The 20,387-nt window shown below is 46.5% G+C and overlaps 1 protein-coding gene across 7 annotated transcripts in view; it reads left to right on the forward strand.

Annotated features, from left to right (window-relative positions):
* Positions 1–20,387, forward strand: part of TMCC3 (transmembrane and coiled-coil domain family 3) — a 275,602-nt gene that overhangs the window by 239,062 nt on the left and 16,153 nt on the right. Inside the window, exon 1 of one of the 7 annotated variants that reach the window (XM_084794414.1) lies at positions 15,587–15,706. The exons of the other annotated variants lie outside the window; for them this stretch is intronic. The gene's annotated coding sequence lies outside the window, so the exon portion shown is untranslated. Of the gene's footprint in view, positions 1–15,586; positions 15,707–20,387 lie in introns of those variants that run through there. 7 annotated transcript variants of the gene reach the window in all.

Consider the following 20,387-nt stretch of genomic DNA (forward strand, 5'->3'; position numbering starts at 1 on the left):
GGTCCTCAGAAACCGCAGTAGCTGTGGTTGTGGGAGGGAGTTGGCCAGTTAGAGATGTCAGCTCCTTGAAACTTGGAGGGATTAATTGTTCCAGCGAGAAGCAAAGCATCCCATAGCCTCAGGGTTGTGAGGGGCCCAGTTGACAGAGCTCGGCATGCCTGGTGTCAGTTGGGGTGAAGAGGACAGTGCTCCCCAGATCAAATGGCTCATAAAATAAAACCTCAGCAGCCACCCCACCCCACTCCGTGCCAGGCTGTCCACAGATACGCAGTAGGTTTATGGAGCCACTGATTGGCAAACAGGCCATTCCGGCGAGTCCCCGTGCAGCCGGCACTCCTTCCACCAATACAACCCCTCCACTTTCTCTAACCAGTGGGGTGGGGGCAGCGGCTAGTCGCCCTGTCAGGGGGTGTCAGCAGCCTTCACCATGGCCGGGGGCTTTCTCCTGACCGTATCCCTCCCTTTCCTGGATGTGACCTGGTAAGGACAGTGATCAGAAAGACAGGACCAAAATGCAGGGGTGGCCCAGGGGCCTTTCAATCCAGGTCATAATTTAAATTTTAATATTGTACAAAGGTCAAGTTATACTGGAGATAAACTTATTAACTGAATTAAAGCCGTCTTGGAAAGGCAGTTACCATGCTTTCTCAGTGGTAGCTCCTGGGTTTTATATAGGTATATAAACCCATGTATATGTGTATGTATGTATGCATGCATGTATGTATATATGTATGTATGTGTGTATGTATGCATGCCTCAGAAGTAGAAGCAGAACCAGGAACAAAGTTTAGAGGCGGTCTGGAGGGATATGCTCAGCAAGTGATATCATACTTGTATGAAAATATTTTACATTACATAATACCAGGTATAATAAAAACTGTTTTTAAATGTTGAGGGGTGGGAGGTATGGTGGTGCGCCTTTCATTCCTGCACATGGAGGCAGAGATAGCTGGATCTCTGTGGGTTCAAGACCAGCATGGTTTACATAGTGAGCTCTAGGCCATCTAGGGCTACATAGTGAGACCCTGTCTCAAAAATGTTTTTTAAAATAAAAATAAAATTATAGGGACAGAGCATTAGGATTAGGAAGAGATGGTATTTGATCTATTACTTCACACACATGTAGTTTAGTGTTTTATTCCATAGTTTTTATTTTTAAAATGACCATAAGGTATTAAATATTATGCAGAAGAGATACTGCATTAAGGAAAAAGAAGATGAAATGCCTAAGAGCCAGTGCCAGTTATCAGACATGACCTGTGACCCTCTCCCCTGACAGGGCATCCTTTCACAGCCCTCCCAGCTGAAGATTTGTGTTAATCATTGTCTTACCTAATCTCACCATTTTTTATCACCCATGTGTTTATGCTAAGGGGAGTTGGCATCTGACCTTTATAAAGTTTTATTTCAAATATGTTCTTGCTCGGTTGGTTTGGTTTGTATTTGGGGGTTTTGTCTGTTGGTTTGCTTTTTTCGTTTTTGGGGGGGGAAAGATTCTTACTAGGTAGCCATGATGGCCAGGGTCTCACACGGTGTAGCCCAGGCTCCCTCAAACTGCTGATGTTCCAGCCTCAGCTTAACAAGTACCTGAATGTGCTTTTGTTGTTGTTGTTGTTTTTTGAGACAGAGTTTCTCTGTGTAGCCTTGCCTGTCTTGGACTCGCTTTGTAGAACAGGCTGATCTCAAAACTCACAGAGATTCGCCTGCCTCTGCCTCCTGAGTGCTGGGATTAAAGGCGCTCGCCACCACCACTCGAGGCCACTGGATGTGCTCTTTAACCCACTTCATTTTACACAAACTCAACTAGATTAACACCGAGTCCACGTTACTCCACTTTGCAAAGGCATCCCAGTGGGCTTATATGTATATGAACATTCTCTTTGGATTACCTGTGGATCTTCTGTTTTTCTGTGGTTTGCTGTGACTGGTGCTATTGTGACCACTTGTAATGTACTCTCCTGTCTGGGCATGAGGATTCTGGATCTCCCAAGAGGGCATGGGCATGTTTAAGTGCCAGGTTTTAATATTTTTAGAATCAGTTATATGTAAACATTTCCAATTTATCTTAATCTGATTTTTAGCATTGCTTCATTTCAAAGTCCTAGAGCTACCAGAAGTTTTGTTTATTTGTTTGGTTTGGTTTTTTGAGACAGGGTTTCCCGGTGTAGACTTGACTGTCCTGGACTCACTTTGTAGACCAGGCTGGCCTCGAATTCACAGAGATCTGCCTGCCTCTGCCTCCTGAGTGCTGGGATTAAAAGTATGTGCCACCACCGCCCAGCATCAGAATGTATTTTAACAGATGAAGTTCTGTTGCATTCTGGCTTCTTAGAAAGTAGCTTCAACCTTCAGGACATGGATTGATTGCTCTTTTTTAAAGTTATTGTTACATAAAACTTTTTTTTGAAAGTCCAGATGAAACATAAAAGCCTAGGAATGACAAAACAGCTCAGCCCTCAAAAGTCGCATGAGCTCTTTGCAGCCAGTCTCTTTCCTTAGCCACCCCAAGATAGGTGACACTGCCATGTGTCACGACACCAGGGACGGCTTGAGGGGATAGATTCTGAGAAACGCTCCTCTGGGTCATGCTGTCATCGTGCAGACATCATGAAGCACACTCATACGCAGGCCTAGGTGGTCCAGCCTGCTACGTAGTGAGGCTGCGAGGTACAGCCTGCTGCTCCTGCACACAAACCTGCTGCGTAGCACTGTGCTAAATACTGTGAGAAGTTGTAGTACAGCAATGTTTGTGCGTATGTCTCTAAACATGGAAAAAGCACAAAGAAATTACAAAGATGTTTTTTTTACTTTTAATTGCACACCTGTATAAGGGCACTTACCATGAATGGGGCTTCCTGGACTGGAAACCGCCCTGCGTGAGTCAGTAAGTGAATCACTGGTGAGGGGCTGTGAAGGCCTGAGGCGTCAGTGCACAGGCCTATAGATGTTATTTTTAAGAATTGGACTCTGAGGAATCACTAGAGTTACGAGAAAATATTTCTTGAATAGTAAATTGATCTTAATGTCACTTTATTCTATAAAACTTTCAAGTTCGTCAACTTTGTGACTTTTTAAAATAACACTTAACAGAGACATTGTCTAGCTATGCCAGTGGTTCTCGGCCTTCCTAATGCTGCGGCCCTTTAGCGCAGTTCCTCCTCTTGTGGTGACCCACAACCATAAAATTATCTAGTTGCTACTTCATAACTGTCATTTTGCTACTGTTATAAATCATAGTGTAAATATCTGATATGCAGTGGTCATTTGACCCCCTCAAAGGGGCTGAGACCCACCGGTTGACAACTGCTGAGCTATAAAGAAAAAAAAAATACTTCCTTACGCTGTAAGCTTCCTTCTGTTTCAAAATGTTTGCTTGTTTTTAACTCTTTAACTTCTTATTTAAAACAAACAACCAAAACTGACTTGCAACTCAAACGTACACATTAATCTAGTCTTCCCGTGGTAGACATGGTCCACACTACTGACGTTTCCTCCATCTTGTCCCACTGGACAAGGTCATCGGGAGAAGAAAGGCACACAGAACCATCGTGTGGTGACTGTGTCTTCTTCTAGATGGTCTCCCGGAGAACCTGCTTGGTGCTTTTACAATTAACTGTTTTATTGTTAGGGATCTGTGGGGTAGTGCGGTAAAGATGGCAAGTGCCGTGAGTACATAAGCCAGGAACACAGTCCTTTACTTCCAAGTGAGTCTGTGTGTCCCACTTTTCTATGACTGCTAACAAAGTAGGTTTGTTTACACTGGTATCACCCAGACTCGTGAGTAATGTTCTGTGCTATGATATGAGCATAGCTATGATGTCACCAGGTAAGGGATTTTTTTTTCCAGCTTCATTATAGTCTTACAGGACTCATGCATACAGTCAGTCCGTCGGCACTGCAGACAGAGCCATCTTTGTGCTGTGTGTGTGTGTGTGTGCATTGATTCCCTGCAGTGTCTGTTCCTAATGAAGAGTCTGTACAGGAAACATCACCGCCCACAGGCCAGATTCAAACCTGTGAGCGTTTGGGAAGCAAGCCCTCAGTGTCTTTCAGTGGCATTAGTACCTTGGGAAAACAGTATTTTGTGAAGAGCTTAGGAGAAAATAGTATGTTCTATTTGGGGGGAAGTTTTATTTGAAATTTTATATTCTGGCTTGGCAATTCCAGCTTAGTGTTAAAAACCTTTCTTAGGACTGTGTTTGAGGACATGGCTTTCCTTCCTTGGAGATTGAATTTTAGAAACTTCTTTTCAGTGATGTTACTTTTCTAAAGGGAATCACATAAAGGCTGTCGTTAAGTTGTAGCCTGTAGCTACAAAAGGTCTACCACCCTGGGGCCAGTTGTTTCAGTGGGTGAAAAGGTCTTAGGAGAAGTCAGGGCGGGTCTCCAAACCTACTTTATTTGGGGTTCTTTAATTCCTATCCCTCCTTTCCAGCCCACCTACCCTAGGTAGGAGAGAAAGGAAGTTTAGGGGAAGAGGAGAAGTAGACCTTTTTTATACTCAGTTCCTTGGAGTGGATCCCCTGGCGTAGTCACCAGGATTTCAGCAGACCAGCAATTCCACCGAAGTTGCTGCTGGAACCTGGAACAGCAGCCGGAACCCAGAGCAGCAGCTGGAACCCGGAGCAGCAGCTGGAACCCGGAGCAGCAGCTGAAGCCTCGAAGCCTTCTCTAGAGCGGTTCTCTCTAGGAGCATCTCGAAGTGGATCGATGAACAGCCAAACAATACCAAGACCCAAAAAGCCCCGCCTCCTGTTTTGAGCTCATATACGTATCTCCTCTCAGAGTCTGTGCTAAGATGTGTTTCAGCTGGCAAAAACCAAGCTACCGCAGGAGGTGGTTGGTCTTCTAGTGGATAAACATCACCTGATCTCTCACAAGTCTGTTCCCCATCCCACACTTGGGATCAAAACAAAAACATGTTTACATCCATTACATATCTCACACTTGGGATCAAAACAAAAACATGTTTATATCCACTACAGGTGTTTGCCCCTTAGTCTCACTTGAGACTATACGCACTAGGGGCTTGGCTTTAAACTAGAAAACTAAGCCAGGCGTGGTGGTGCACACCTGTAATCCCAGCTCTGGGGGAAGCAGAGGCAGGCGGATCTCTATGAGTTCAAGGACAGCCAGGGCCACACAGAGAAACCCTGTCTCGAAAAACCAAAGAGAGAAAGACAGTGAATCCCATGTACACATGGTAAGTACACTTGTATACCTCTGCAATAACTGCCCCATCCTCTGAAGCACAGATGGATGTGCACCATGGGCGTAGCTCTGCATCTCGCTTTCCCCTGTTAGCAGTTTGCCTTGGACAGCTTCCCGTGGTAGCTGTTCAGCTTCATTTCCAGGGTAGTGGCTCTGTCGTTTTCTACTGCATTTTGTTTGTCTATCCATCTCTCTCTGACTCACTCTTCTCTCTCTCCCTCTCTCTCTCCCTCTCTCTCTCCCTCCTTCCCCCCTCCCTCCTTCCCCCCTCCCTCCTTCCCCCCTCCTTCCTTCCCCCCTCCCTCCTTCCCCCCTCCCTCCTTCCCCCCTCCCTCCTTCCCCCAGTTTTTTTTAAAGTGGTTCACTATTGATGGTTGTCTGTGCTGATTCCAAAACCAGAAGCAGGTGCTGGTGGCGGCAGGGGTGGAGGCAGGGGTGGCGGCAGGGGTGGAGGCAGGGGTGGCGGCAGGGGTGGAGGTATTGGAGTGTAGCGTTAGAGACACCAGTAAGGAGAGGAGGCAATTATTCACATGTGCTTTGATCTTCATTGCTCATCTTCTGGTCTCTTGGCGTTGTCTTAAGAACTATACAGACGATCAAAGGGGCTAGATAGCGGGCCTGGCTGGCGCACGCCTCTAATCCCAGCTACTTGGAAAGCTGAGGCAGGAAGGTTACAAATCCAAGGCCAACCTAGGCTTCAGAGTGAGTTCAAGACCAGCCTGGACAATTTGATCTCCAATCGGTGGCACATGCCTTTGATCCCAGCACTCGGGAGGCAGAGACAGGAGGATCTCTGGGCTCAAGGTCAGCCTGGTGTACAGATCCAGAACTACAGCCAGGAATACACAGAGAAACTCTCTCTCAAAAAAATAAAATACAATTGAAAAAATGCAAAAGAGAAAGAGTGCAGGGGGTGCGGGTGGCTCATTGGTGGAGCGCGTGCTTGTGCGCACAAGGCCCTGCATTCGGTACTCAGTACTTCCCAAAAAGAAAGGGGGCAGACAGAATCTTCTCTTCCTTCTCCTCATGGTGGTCATGGCTGCAGAGGGGAGTGTAACATGCAACTAAAAACGTGAGGAATGGGAATGTATTTATGACCTAGTGACTAAAGATTTGAGAGTTTCAATTGCCTTATCTCCTAGCTCTGGTCCAGACATTCCATATGGCCACCAAACTATTAGTTGTAACTTCACTGACAGACTTTTCTTGTGATCTCGTTGGACATGGAGGATTCCCTGGTGTGGAGCTTAGCATCGCATTAGTGTGTTTGCAAACATCCCCGCGCTGAGTAGACGTGAAGGGAAGGCGCGGGAGGCCTGCATACATGGCCTCCTAACAGAGGTGAAGGAAGAACTGGAAGTGATCCAGGTGTGAGCACTTAGCCTGGAGACGGTTCCGTGGGTCGGGCTGTTTGCTCTGGGAAAGAGGGCGAAAGTACAACATGTGTACAAAGACAGGGTTGGGTCAGGGCAAGGAGGCCTTTAAAGTCCAACTTCAGGAAGTTGAGCTGCATCCTGTAGACAGCGTGTGACCATTGAAAGGAGTAGCCCGGGGACACATGAGTAAAGTCACGGTGGTGATCCAACCATGCAGTAGAAAAGATTTGTGCCAGACAAGTATTCAAGAGAAAAGAAGGGTGAGCTAATAGAAAATAAACGAAAAAAGAATTTGGTGGGTGTGGCGGTTGAGGGAGAGGGTAGATTAGCCGTAAAGACTGAGGGACTGCGTGTTAAATAGCGTGGCACTGAGAGGCATCAGATCTTGAGATGCTCATATCCGGGTTGGGGCAAGAACAGTTGGAAAGATTAATTGAAATTGTTGACCAAAGATGCTGGATAAATGGAAAAGTGATGATTGTACCCAAATCTGCTTGTCATTTAGTTCCTGCCGAATCACATTGTCACTTCCCTCTGTTGATGCACATCACCTGAGTTCCTTCGAAAGATGTGCCCCGTAATGTATAAACTAAACATACCCTCGTCTCTGATTACGTATGACTGAACACTTGGAGTCAGTCCCGTGACTGAGGTACGCATCCACCGATCGTCGGGTTCACATTTACCCTGTATGAAAAGCAATCGAGCATGATGTCTTTGACACCCGCGTGAGGTATTTAAGGGCACAGTTTCAAAGGCCGTGATAATAAATGCAGTGTGACACCATGTGAAGCAAATGAGGGCGTCAGAGGCTAACGCACAAAAACCGAGGAAACCTTAGAGCAGTACTTTGTGGCTAAGATCTTGGGCTGAATGAGATTTCATCATGTTCTCAGCTGATGAATATCAAACAGATGGTCCTCTAACATTTCGAAATGCTGAACAAAGTAGGTGGACTGAGCTGAGTTAATGACACGTACCATATTGTAGATAGTATTACATTGTTCAAAGCCAAGTTCGACATCTTTCCCAAGGCCAAAGAAGGGGGTTGTGTGTGGGGGGGGGGGGTAGAGGGGAGCCCTACCAGTCATATATCTTAAGGAACTAGTATGAATAAAGTCTATTCAGAAAACCTGTTCTACCCTTTGGGCATACAGTCATTAGGCTTTCACGTGATAATTCTGAATACAGGCAGTTATGTAATAAGCTCAAAGCAGATGTCCCACCTTAGATCTTGCAGTCCCTGGAGAAACTAGCACCCAAGTGGGGGTACAGACACGTGATTTGATCTACTGTCCCAATCAATGAAAAATTGTATCTGTCATTGAAACTCCCAAGCTGTCTTCTGACCCCACTACCTTAGGTTGTTTGTTGTTGTTGTTGTTTGTTTTGTTTTGTTTGGCTTCCCTTGTTTCTATGATAAAAAAAAAAAAGCCTTCACCAAAGCAATTCATCGGTGAGTGGACTCAACTCACTGTACATGGGTGCAGCCCACCTGGCAGCAAAAGGGAAACGGAAATCAGTGAACCCAGTGTGCAGCCTCCTTCTCCTCTTTACCCAGTCCCAGACTCCAGCCCACTTTTAGAGTGAGTCTTCCCACATCAATTAAGCTAATTAAGACAACCCTTCAAAGGCGTCCTGTCCCGAGACCAGCCTGCTCGCTCCAGGTGTGCTTGAGGCCTGTCTCCCAGGTGGATTCCAGATCCTCCCAAGTTGACAGTCAACACTAGCCATCACTTCTCCCCTAGAGTACACACACACACACACATGCACATGCACACATACACACATACACACATACACACACACATACACACACACATACGCGCACACACACACACATACGTGCGCGTACACACATACACACATACACACACACACACACACACACACATACACACACGCACACACCTTTATTAATCTAATCTGGGGTTTTACTCTTTCCAGACAGAACATTTGTCTTAGCCTAGCTGAACAGAGGGCACAGGTGAGCACACTGGTGTCATGCCATTAGATGGTGTAGGGAAAGTAGGATAAGATGTGCCATGGCGATTTTTCTTTTTTAATCCACAAGTAAATGACCTGTTCCCTTCAGAGAATCTTCTTTAACCCCTGTCTGAAAGCAGTGCCCTTATAATCTGCCCAACCCCCTGTTGGATTGAAGTTTGTTTAATACTGATAAAGGTCTCCAGGGGACCAATTGTGCGTTAAAAAAAAAAAAAGATTGGTTGCCTATCAGTGATAGATAATATTCTCTTAGATAGGAACCTAGCTAACCTTAGCTTTGTGTGTGTGTGTGTGTGTGTGTGTGTGTGTGTGTGTGTGTGTATGAGAGAGAGAGAGAGAGAGAGAGAGAGAGAGAGAGAGTGTCATGTGACTGTGTCTGTTAGTGTATATGTATGTGTATGTGCACGTGTAGATTGTGTGAATGTGTGTGTGAGTGTGTATGTGTGCATATGTATGTGTATGTCATGTGACTGTGTGTGTGTGAGTGGATATGTGAGTGGGTATGTATGCATATGAATGTGTGTGTGTGTTTTAGTAATAGGTCTAGTTACATCATCCCTGACTCCAAGACATAAGCCTACTTAGTCTTGGTATGCAGTAAAATAGGGTTGTATTCACGAAATCAGGCACATTTGTTCATGTGCACTCCTCCCCAGCCACACAGCACATAAGCCAAATACAAACCCCTTAAAATACAGTCTAGTCACAGCTCTAGGACTTTGCACAGTAACTAAGAACATAGGCTGCCTGAGGCCAAGCATGGTAGTGCACCTGTAGTCCCAGCAAACAGTAGGCTGATGCTGCAAATCCACAAGTTCAAGGCCAGCCTGGGCAACATAGGTGACTGGTCTCAAAAAAAAAAAAAAAAAAGAAAGAAAGAAAGAAAAAAGATTTTTTTAAAGACTCTATATTTTATGTGAATTTTTGTTTTTGACATTCCAGCTTCTCTGTTTCTTAGCATTTTCTATGATCATTTTTGTAAAGTGTGACATGGTCTTCAGAGTCTCCTGTAGGCTCTGTTCATCAGTCCTTGGCCCTTCTCAGACATTCTTGCTGTGTGTACTTCTTTGGCCAGGCTTGTTGGTGCTTCCCAGCACTCAAAAGGCAGAGGTAGGAGGATCTCTGTCAGTTTGCGGCCAGTCTGATCTACATGGTGAGTTCCAGGACAGCCAGGGCTACATAGAGAGACCTTGTCTCAAAAAAAAAAAAAAAAAAAATCGAAAAACAAAACATACAAATGCAAATAAACCAAACCCTTTTTGTCTTTTATTCATACCCATAGAGTGGCCCATTTAATCAACTCAATTTTAAATATCTTAAGTAATTTTTAGTATTGTAAACATTGCACTTTGTCGTAGCTTTTGCATATGTATTATTCTTCTGGGCAGGCTGTCCTAGCTGGTTTTATTTTCTTGCTTTCAGTTTGGGGGAGTTTTTTTCCCCTTTTGGGGGAAAAAAGCTCACAGCAATCCTGCTCAGCCTCCTGAGTGTTGTTAGGATAACCGTTCTAAACTGCCACATGCATCTTGGTAGCTTTTCAGGCCTCCCCCAGGTCTGTATCAGGTGTCTCCTTCCCAGAAGCCTCCCTGATTCATCAGGCTAAGTTGTAGCTTCTTCATTGTTCCATTTCTGTGACACCGCATTCTCCTACCCACATGTCGTTCTTTTTTTATTTTTTATTTTTTATTTTCTGAGACAAGGTTTCTCTGTGTTAGCCATGGCAATCCTGGACTCACTTTGTAGACCAGGCTGGCCTCGAACTCACAACAATCCGCCTGCCTCTGCCTCCTTAGTGCTGGGATTAAAGGCGTGTGCCACCACTCCCCACTTGTAATTCTTAACAGTAGACATTCCCAGGGCTGAGCTTTGTCCCTCTTTATGACTTGTACTTGTAGCACACTGCCTGGCTAACAGAGCAGACCGGGAAGGGAGGGCATTTTTCAAACAGAAATCCTGAATTCCAGTGGGCCGGTTTGGAAGCTAACTTAATAAATTCTGTCAGCTATCATAAAAATAGTGTGGCGTGTGTACATAAGTCCTAATTGTACTCTGTGTGCTTTTTTAGTTAAATCCAGCCTCTTTGAGAGACATTGGCTCTCTGAGTAACTATTGTGTAATGAAACGAGACATCAGCCCAGTGTGTCAGCGTGGTATTTAGGGTTTGCTGTTTTTCGGAATTTGATATTAAGCGTTTCCAGGTCTAAATCTGATGCCCATTATTTACCTCCCAGATATTTGTGCCTTGCTGTAGACCTGACTGATTTTCAGTACTTTTCGCTTACACTTTATATTCTGGTCACACACACACACACACACACACACACACACACACACACACACACACACACACATATTTATCAGGTAGCATCGTGACCCTGCTGGAAACAAAATGCAGTACATATTGACAGCCTAATTGACAGCTGGGATGCACCACAAGTTCTTACTGTAAAATGATGGGTTTTTGTGGTCTAAGATTGTTGCTATCGCTGCTGCTTCTTTCTTATTCCTCATCTTCCTCCTCTTCTTCTTTCTCCTCCTCAAGGCAGGGTTTCTCTGTGTAGCCCTGGCGGTCCTGGAACTCACTCTGTAAACCAGGCTGGCCTTGAACGCATAGAGATCCACCTGCCTCTGCCTCCCCAGTGCTGGGATTAAAGGCGGGCGCCACCACTGCCTGGCTTGTTTTGTTCCTTTCTTACTTTTTTGAGATATAACTTACAGTATCGCACATATATCAGGAATGTATAGTAGGTTGAGTCCCTTCATGGAGGAACTGCCCTCCTGATCAGTGTTTTCAGTGGTCTGGTGCTGCTTAGCTCCCCCTTCTGGTGACTCAGTCTCCCAGCTTCTGCAAGGTAACCACTGCTAGCGTGAGCTTTTGTGTGTATTTTCTTTTTTTAAGTATTATATGCAGGAGTTTCCTCTATAGCAGTGGTCCCACCTTCCTAATGCTGCGACCCCTTAATGGAGTTCCTCATGCTGTGGTGACCCCCTTACCCCAAACCTTAAAATTATTTCATTACTACTGCCTAACTGTAATTCTGCTACTGTTATTAATTATAATGTAAATATCTGATATGCAGGCTGTAGAGTTTGGCCCCCCAGTTCCCTCACAGGAGGGCCCTAATGCCTGAAATTAACTGCAGCACACATCGCTGGTCCACCCAGGTCAAGTAACTGTGTTTGTGCCACAATTCAAATCATACCCGTGTTTATTGCTCATCTCAGTGGCAAAAGCAGCTTGAGGGAAGAGAGCTTTGGTTCTGATCATGCTTGGAAAGGGCGTTGGGTCCATCGCGGAAGGACTGAAAGGCGGCTGGGGCTACTCCGCACTGGGCATTGAGGTAGCCGCTCCTTATCTCTTGGTTGATGAGGAAGCAAAGAGTTGGGCCGGAAGCAGGGACAAACTGTAACCCAAGGAGGCTAAGCCTCCTCTCCCCACCTTCCCCAGTTGTTCCACCATCTTGGGACCAGCCGCACAGCTCCTGTGCCTCTGGGACACATTCCAGCCCCAAACCAGAATAGCCCCAGGTCAACAAGAACACAATACCCACAAAACCTAAAAACGGTGACTCCCACTTGGCAAGAATTTCAGGTATCTAGAGCCTTCCTGGCTCACCTCCCTGGACAGTGTCAGCTAAATAAAGTATAACTGTCTCTGTCTCAGGAACTCTTTAATTAAAACCAGATACTACTGGAGCAGGGTGGGGTGGGGGGAGGAGCAGGAGGGGATGGGGGGAGGGGGAGGAGCGGGAGGGGGGAGGGGGGAGGGGAGGGAGACACAGGGCGTTTAACCAAGTCCTGTGATTTTACAACATTTTTAGTTTCAAGGTATTGTCTGGAATGTGGTCTTTTCCAAGCCCCACTTAAAAAACAAGAAACCCACAGGATTATTCTTAGGGTGGGAAGTCTTAAGGTAAAGTCTGTTTCTGTCATCTCTGCCTGTGAAAACAAATCCTTCGCTTTAAACCTTCCTGCCAAGGCAGCAGTAAGTCACAGAGAGCTTCATAGGAAGGGTTCTGAGGGGCTAGTCATTGGTGGACTGAGAGCAAGGATCAATTCAACCGCGGAATATCCTTCAGACTGTTAGAGCCTCTTTAGGTAAAGTTAGCAAACAGAACAACAACAACAACAAAAACAAACAAACAAAAGCTTATCTTTCCCCAATTATAAAGCACTTTCAAGCAGGATTAAAACCATCAGTTGGTCATTAAATTGTTATATTTTCACATGAAAAAAGGAGAAGTCACATCCTAGCACATACTCATCTACCTTACCCCATCCAATAGTGGCAAGTTTCCTACTTGTATGTTTGTGTGCATGTATATTTGTGTGTGCAAGCGCACACTTGTTGACAGCAATGGCAGTGGTGGCCTTATTGTCACTCTTGGCTTTGGACTTTAACAACAACAACAACAACAAAATCCCTGCCTTCCTAGGATGTATTGGCCTTAGTGAGTGGTAAACAATATTTTCAGCCCTAAAGTCTGTACAAGGCCAGTTTAAGGATTCACAGACACTGGCTCACAATGACCTCATAGACACCCTGTAGAATAGATAGGGCTGTTCTCACCTTACTTGCAGGAGATTAAGGCATAGAGGGAAATAACATATACAAAGGAACTCAACATGGCCGAAGTGCAGCTTGAATCAAGCTGGTTTGGCTAAGCAACCTATGCCCCAGGCCCTCACTCAGGCCACCACCTGGTCATTGACCTCTCCTTAGGGACACATGGCTATTGAATCCCATGAAATCTGAGCTGCCTGGCATTGACTGTGCTGAGTTAGCCCTGGCAGGTTGCTCCCTGTGTTTTGGAAATACAGTCAACCCAAATATAGACCTTGATTTTAAGATGGATCGTGACCAGGTGTTTATCCTTAAAAACCACAGTTCACAGTGCTTTTATTTCTTTGCGGATCAATTTCTCCTGGATTGTGAGGTTTTCCTATGGTCCTCCCCTCCCTCTGGTGTCTCTAGTCTGCAGCAGACAGTGCAAGCGGGAAGCCTGTGCTCTTCTGCCGCTGATGGCAGAAGCATTTAGTGGCTGTGGAAGTTCGTGTTGAACTCAGCCAGCGAAGGGAGTTCGTGTCTGCCCTCAAGAGTCATTAGCAGTGGCTGAAATGCAGAAGTTGCCTGCATTTTTTCATTATGCAAGATATCTTGGGATTTAAGCTAGTATCCCTGGTTAATATCAGATTGAAAACGGCTCCAGTAATTGCCTCTCGGCACCAAGGTCCATCTTATGTAAAGCATTCTGTATAGTAATAATTTTGGACGCTCTGAGATCCTGTCCTTTCTCTGCCATTCGCTAGCTCTGCCTTTCTCATTCAAACATGCTGTTGCCATCTTAGATTTAGGATGTGAAAGGCTGTCAGAGATACATGGATGGATGGATGGACAGACAGACAGACAGACGGGCATAAGTAATCTGATAATCTAAGGGGTAGAGATTTTGGCAGGATGGCAAGATGGTAAAAGCACTTGACACCAACCCTGATGACCTGAGTTCAATCCTTTGGAAGAAAGAACAGATTTGCCACAAGTTGCCGTCTAACCTCCACAGCACTCTGGAGTGTACACACACTAAACAAACAAACAAACAAACAAACATTGATGAGTTGTCTTGGTCTTTGGTCTTCCAGCCTCATACATGGGAGGCAAGTACTCAGCACTGAGCTTCTTTACCCTTACCCCTAGGATGCCTGTATTTTTTTAGGTCGTATCCAACTGAACTATGCTGACTAAGAAACAAGAAACTATCCATGCAGTGTTTTCCGTTGTACGTCTTTTGGGGGATACAGCATATATTCTGTGTAATGGTAATTCAAAATGCTTAGGTTATTCATCTGAAGCATTTTATCATTTCTGTGTGATTACATTTACATTCAAAAATCTCGCCCCTAGTTACCTACACTGTAGGAGTCTGTGCTGTTGACTGTTATCACTCTTGGGGTAATAGAATGCTGTAAGTGCCCCCCCCCCCCCCGTCTGCTGTAACGCTGTACATGTGGGCAATCTCTCCCCACTCCCTCTTCTCCTGGCCTATATTGCCTAGTTCTATGAACTCAGGTTTTTAAGAATTCCATATATAAGCAAACTCACCTGTCTTTCCATGCCTAGCTTATTCCACATAATACTGTCATCTCTGGGTCCCTCCGTGTTGCCACCATTATTTGACAGTCTTACTGGTTCAATAGATACGCTTAAAGTTTTCTAATTTATCACAAAGAGTAGATTGAGTCAGAGCATATAGATGTGTTCGATACCGCGGGCACCTGAGTTCTCAGCATTAATTATAATAATACCTTCTGGGAAATGCCACTTATGAAGGGCGGGGTCCTGCCTGCATATTTTGTGCATTGTGGCTCTTAATAGCATTTAAGGGACTGGAGAGATGGCGCCGAGATGGAGAGCACGTCCTGAGTTTGATTCTTAGCACCCACATCAGGCATCTTACAATTGCCTATAACTCCCCTTCCAGGGAACCCGACGCCCCCTGACTTCCTTAGGCTCTCGCGTTCTCGTCTGCACATAGGCACACATACTTTGACAGAATTAAAATTAAATCTTTAAAAAATATACTTAAAAAAATAGGTATTGGTAGCTGACCACCTATGTATGCTGCCTGGAACAAAGGAGAGCTTTCAGAGAGGGAGAGAGAGAGACAGAGAGAGACAGAGAGGCAGAGAGTTCCTGGTTTCCTTGATGTTTGAGCATGTCTGACTTGAAAGCCATGTTGTCATCATAGCCCTGTCACCTCCCGAGCCACAGGTTCTTCTTGATTTCATTGCAAACAGCTGAGCAAGTGTAAACAAGGGAACCAACTGGCTGCCCCAGTTGGCTGTTTGTCAGCCACTGATTCATTCAACAAACACAGAGGTTCTATTGAGGAAACAGTGTGAGGAGACAGGTGGCTTAGTAGATGATCCTTCTCCAGGGAGGGCTTCCAAATGTTGAGGGAGCAAGTGCTGCACAAATACCCACCGTACACAGCAGAGTAAACACTGTGAAGGAGGCACTCGCCAATTTGGGGTGTAGCACAAAGCTGGTCATGAGTGTGGGGCGAGGCCTCTCGAAGAGTCCGGCTTAGACTTGGGCCTTGAAAGGTGGCTCGGTGAGTCAGGATGGAGGCTTGGGAGGCCGTGCTGGGCGGGAGAGCCAGTACAGACATGGGAAAATGCATGGAGTATTCGGGGCTGGGTTCTCGTCAGCTACGTGCAATGAGATGGAGGTTAAAACCTGGACGTTGGTAAAGATCTCTGCTCTGTGTCTTTGGGCTGTACCACAATGGTCGGATGCCTCCCATGGTTAGATCTGTACAGCAGAGCTAGTGACAGCCACTTACGGAGCTGTGGGGTTTAAATAGGCTCGTGCCCCACCCACCCCAGCCTTTTTCCGGAGGTTGTACATAGACATGCTCCAGGTCTCACACAGTGGAAGGCTGCGCCGTGGGATGGCGTGAAGACCCTGCACAGATCTTGAGCTCCTCAGTGCTGAAGGCCTGAGGGCAGCACAGATCACTCCCAGTGTCAGATGAATTCCATCAGCGATTAGTTTGCGTGAACTCCAAGTGTGAGTTATATGAGCCGTTTTGAAGAAACCTGTATCTTCCATTGCATGCAATTCGAAGTAGATTAGCAATGCTGGCTGGTAGAGGCTTAATGAGAAGATAATTATTTATAATTACAGTATCAAGTGTTTGTAAGTGCTTGAGGGTGCTTGAAGAATTTGCCTTTGAGAGCCTTAAACACTGCCTCACTCATCTCCTGCACAGTACTCATTTGTGGAGTCGATGGAGAAAGGACGGGCTCTGTGTGTGTGTGTGTGTGTGTGTGTGTGTGTGTGTGTGTGTGTGTCCGTCCTCCAGAGTGGCAGTTCTTCCTTCCAGGCAGCAGGGAAGTACAACTTCTGACACTCCAGAGAGTCCTCTTCCGGTGATCTAAGAGAGGGAGCAGGGTGCAGGCAGAAAATGTTTTAGTGACTATGTTGGTGCAGCACACAGTGGCCTTACTTTTGTCATCAGACAGGGACAATCAGAAGAAATGTTCTTGTCTAAGCAAATTGTAAACAAGCCTGGGATAGAGGTACTTCCCTAATAAAATGTCTTTGGAGGTGGTTCCTCAAGACTATTAGTTTGGGGCTTGTGGGGAGGGACCAGCCTTTTTCCAGAGAATGAAACTATCAGGTCTTCTGAGCAGGTGTCTGTGTGAATGCAGCCATATGTCTCTAGAAACAAGTGACAAGAGGCTTGCCAAGGCTGCAGTTGTTTTGTTGGTGTTGGTGGTGGTGTTGTTGTTGGTGATGGTAGTGGTATGGTAGCCCAGGGTGTGGTGGTGGTGATGATGGTGGTGGTGGTGGTGATGGTGGTGGTGGTGGTGATGGTGGTGATGGTGGTGGTGGGTGTGGTGGTGGTGGTGGTGATGGTGGTGGTGATGGTGGTGGTGGTGATGGTGGTGGTGATGGTGGTGGTGGTGATGGTGGTGATGGTGGTGGTGGTGGTGATGGTGGTGGGTGTGGTGGTGGTGGTGATGGTGGTGGTGGTGATGGTGGTGATGGTGGTGGTGGTGGTGATGGTGGTGATGGTGGTGGTGGGTGTGGTGGTGATGGTGGTGGTGGTGGTGATGGTGGTGGTGGTGATGGTGGTGGTGGTGATGGTGGTGATGGTGGTGGTGGTGATGGTGGTGGTGGTGATGGTGGTGGTGGTGGTGATGGTGGTGATGGTGGTGGTGATGGTGGTGGCGATAGTGGTGATTGTTAGGTGTTTAGTGCCCTGGCTCTATCAGCAATAAAGCCAAGTGCCTGGCATTTATCTTACTACATCAGTTTGGTTATCGAAGTTAAATTCCCTCACTAGGCAGTTTTCAAGTGTGTGTCAAGCCAGAAGGAAAATGACCTAACACCGTATGTTTTACTAGTGCATGGGGAGGGAAAACTCAGAGGCAGCCCACACTGCACAGCTCCTTGTCCCTCAGTGGGTTACCCGCCCCCCCCCAACACCGGAAGGGAACCTTGACCTCTCTTTAGGCCTGCACTGGCACCATTCCTAGAGCCCAGGTCCTCACTTGCTGGCCATGCACACATTCCCAAATCCTCTTCTCTTTTTCCCCCTCCCTCCATCCATTCCTTTCCTTTCTTTTCCATATTCTTCTGTCTCACTCTCTTCTCTCGGTGACTGTAAATGTTTGGGTATTGTTGCCATAAAAACAACAAACTTTTTTGTTCTTGTAAAAATCATCTGGCCTACTCCGCCGCCCGTATTTTACAACCTGGATCCAGCGTCAGATGGGGACGCTCCAGAAAGTGACACCAGGCCTCCAGAAGAGCTCTAAGTGGAGGTTGTAAGTCCAGAATTAGTGACAAAGGACATTCTTCTGACAGGAGTCACAATCAAGCCCAGAGCCCACACAAGCCCAGGCAGCTGTGGTAAGGACGCTGCACAGCACATTTTCCCACAGTCAGCCTCAAGTATTTCATAAATCCGCATTGAGATCCAGTTAAACTGTGTATTACCCTTGGGCTCCAGGAGACATATATTTTCTTTGTAAGCCTCAGTGATCTCGTAAAAGAGGGCTGGTGTGAAAGATACACGGGCGCTTTAAAAAGCTTTAGCGTTGTGCCTGATTCACACAGACGGACGTCCTCAGTCTTGTTAGGGAAGAAGGCTCCTGAGGCACAAGGCTTGGGCTTCCATCCCAGCTCTTGCATTTCTCAGCCATATGTCCTACTTACCTCGCCTCTCTGTGCCTCATCCCCTTGTGTGCAAAATTACCACCACCAGAAGAATCTACCTGTGAGAGTGTTTCACATGCTCCGGCATGTGTCACTAAGGTGACCTTGTCCTTTAGCTTGAAATAGGATAATGCTTCCCTGTCCCCAGGAGTTACAGAGGTGCGTGGTTTGTGGAGCAGATCAGCTGTGTGTCTCTCTGGGAAAAGCTTAAGGAACTCGTATACAACTCAACCGCATTCCATACGGCTTGGGCTCCGGCACTGCCTGGGTCCTACGGCCGACTTGAGCTGCTAGTACAAGCAAGAAACAGATCTTTAAAAAGAGAAAGAAATGGGGAGAGACGGGGAGCAATTGAGATCTGGGCACTGTCACCATAGCAAAAGCCTTGCACATCCTGACTGGCACACTGTAGGAATAGCCTTGACCCTAGACCTGAGATGCAGAGCAAAAACAGTAGATAGGAGTGAAGAGATGCCTGGCCACACAACCTCCCTTCCCCGCCCAAGCTTGTGGCCTGCGCGTGAATCTGAACCTTTAGCTGCCCTGAAACACCCTTCGTGATAGTTGCAGTCTTGTAGCCAACAGGAAGTTGCTGCCTGTTGGAGGACACGCCCCTTTCCTGGAGTGTCTGTAACGTGTGAGAAAGGGCTCGGCACTTGGCCTTGGGACTGAGCAGGTTGCTAGGTGTCTTGTTATTCTGATCTCTGGATCTTTGTAGGTTCTGAGCCTCAGCCCACGTCTCCTAGGGGTGTCTTAGCCTGTTGTCTGTCGTTGTAACAGGGTGCTGACTAACTTACAAAGAAATGTATTTAGTCCACGATAGTGAGGGGGGGGGCGGGGGGCGTAGAATGAAGTTTCCAAATAGCATCCTACTGGGATTCCACCACCACCACCAGTTGCACCACAACATGGCAGAGAAGAAAGGGAACCCTGTCTCGTGCAGAAGGGGCCGAGAGTGTGGGGCGGCCTTACCTCTAACAACCCACTCTCAAGTAAGAAAATGGACTCGTGTGAGGCCAGCGCGGCTGCGATCGCATCCATGACAGCAGAACCACCACGGCCCTTCCTCTCATGCTTCCACCCCATCAGCACTGCTTCACAATCGTCGAGGGTACACAGGAACCTCTCCTCCCCCTCCTGGTTTTGTTGCCTGGGTTTTCAGAGTGTCCTGGTACATCTTGCTCTCTTCCTGTAGGGACCAGAGGGGTAAATGTCTCCCAGCAAGTCTGAGTGGTGTGCTCTGAGCTCACCGGTAAGGACCACATTGTGGCAGGGGCCGGGGTGGATGTGAGTTTCCTTGGGACGCTGTGCAGGAGTCCTGGATCGCCGCAGAGATGACTCAGGGTCAGGTTTTGACGTCTGTCCAGGGCTGAGTCTTTTCCTCAGCCTTTGTTCTAGAACACTGAGGTGACAGGGGAAATGTCTCTGCTGCCGGAAGAAAACACAATTAGGAATGGCATTTCACTAGGATGCTGGGGGTCTGCCTTTCATCCAAGTAATAATAGCCAGGTTGTGTGGGAGGACTGGAAGGACCATCATTTAAAAAAAAACAAAAAACAAAAAACAACCACCCTTCTTGCCAAAACAATGCTACACTGGCTTTATTTTTTTTAAAATGGGATAATACAGAAGCATAATTAAAAAATGAACCCTTATAACCCCGTGTTGCAAAAATAGCCATTGTTAGTACAATGGTGCTTGTTTTTCTTTCACACTTCACATAAATATATTTTTTAAATGAAATTAGGAAGATGGCAGGAAACATTGATTGAAGCCATTTTGTGTGCCAGGGTTCTTTAACTCTTTGTTATCCATTTACTGTTCATGGTCGAGAATATCGTGTGTGTGTGTGTGTGTGTGTGTGTGTGTGTGTGTGTGTGTGTGTGTGTGTGTGTACACCAGAGGAGAACCATGGGTGTCCTGCTCATTTGTTCCTCACATTATTCCCTCGAGACAGTGTCTTTCACTAACCCCAATGCTGGGCTAGAAACCAATAAACCATGGCACTGGGCTTATAGGTGTGTGCACAGCCCATACCCTGCCTTTTATGTGGGTGTTAGGGATTT

The sequence above is a fragment of the Acomys minous genome (genome assembly GCF_964271855.1).
Source record: "Acomys minous genome assembly, chromosome: 9".
Taxonomy (NCBI): Eukaryota; Metazoa; Chordata; class Mammalia; order Rodentia; family Muridae; genus Acomys; species Acomys minous.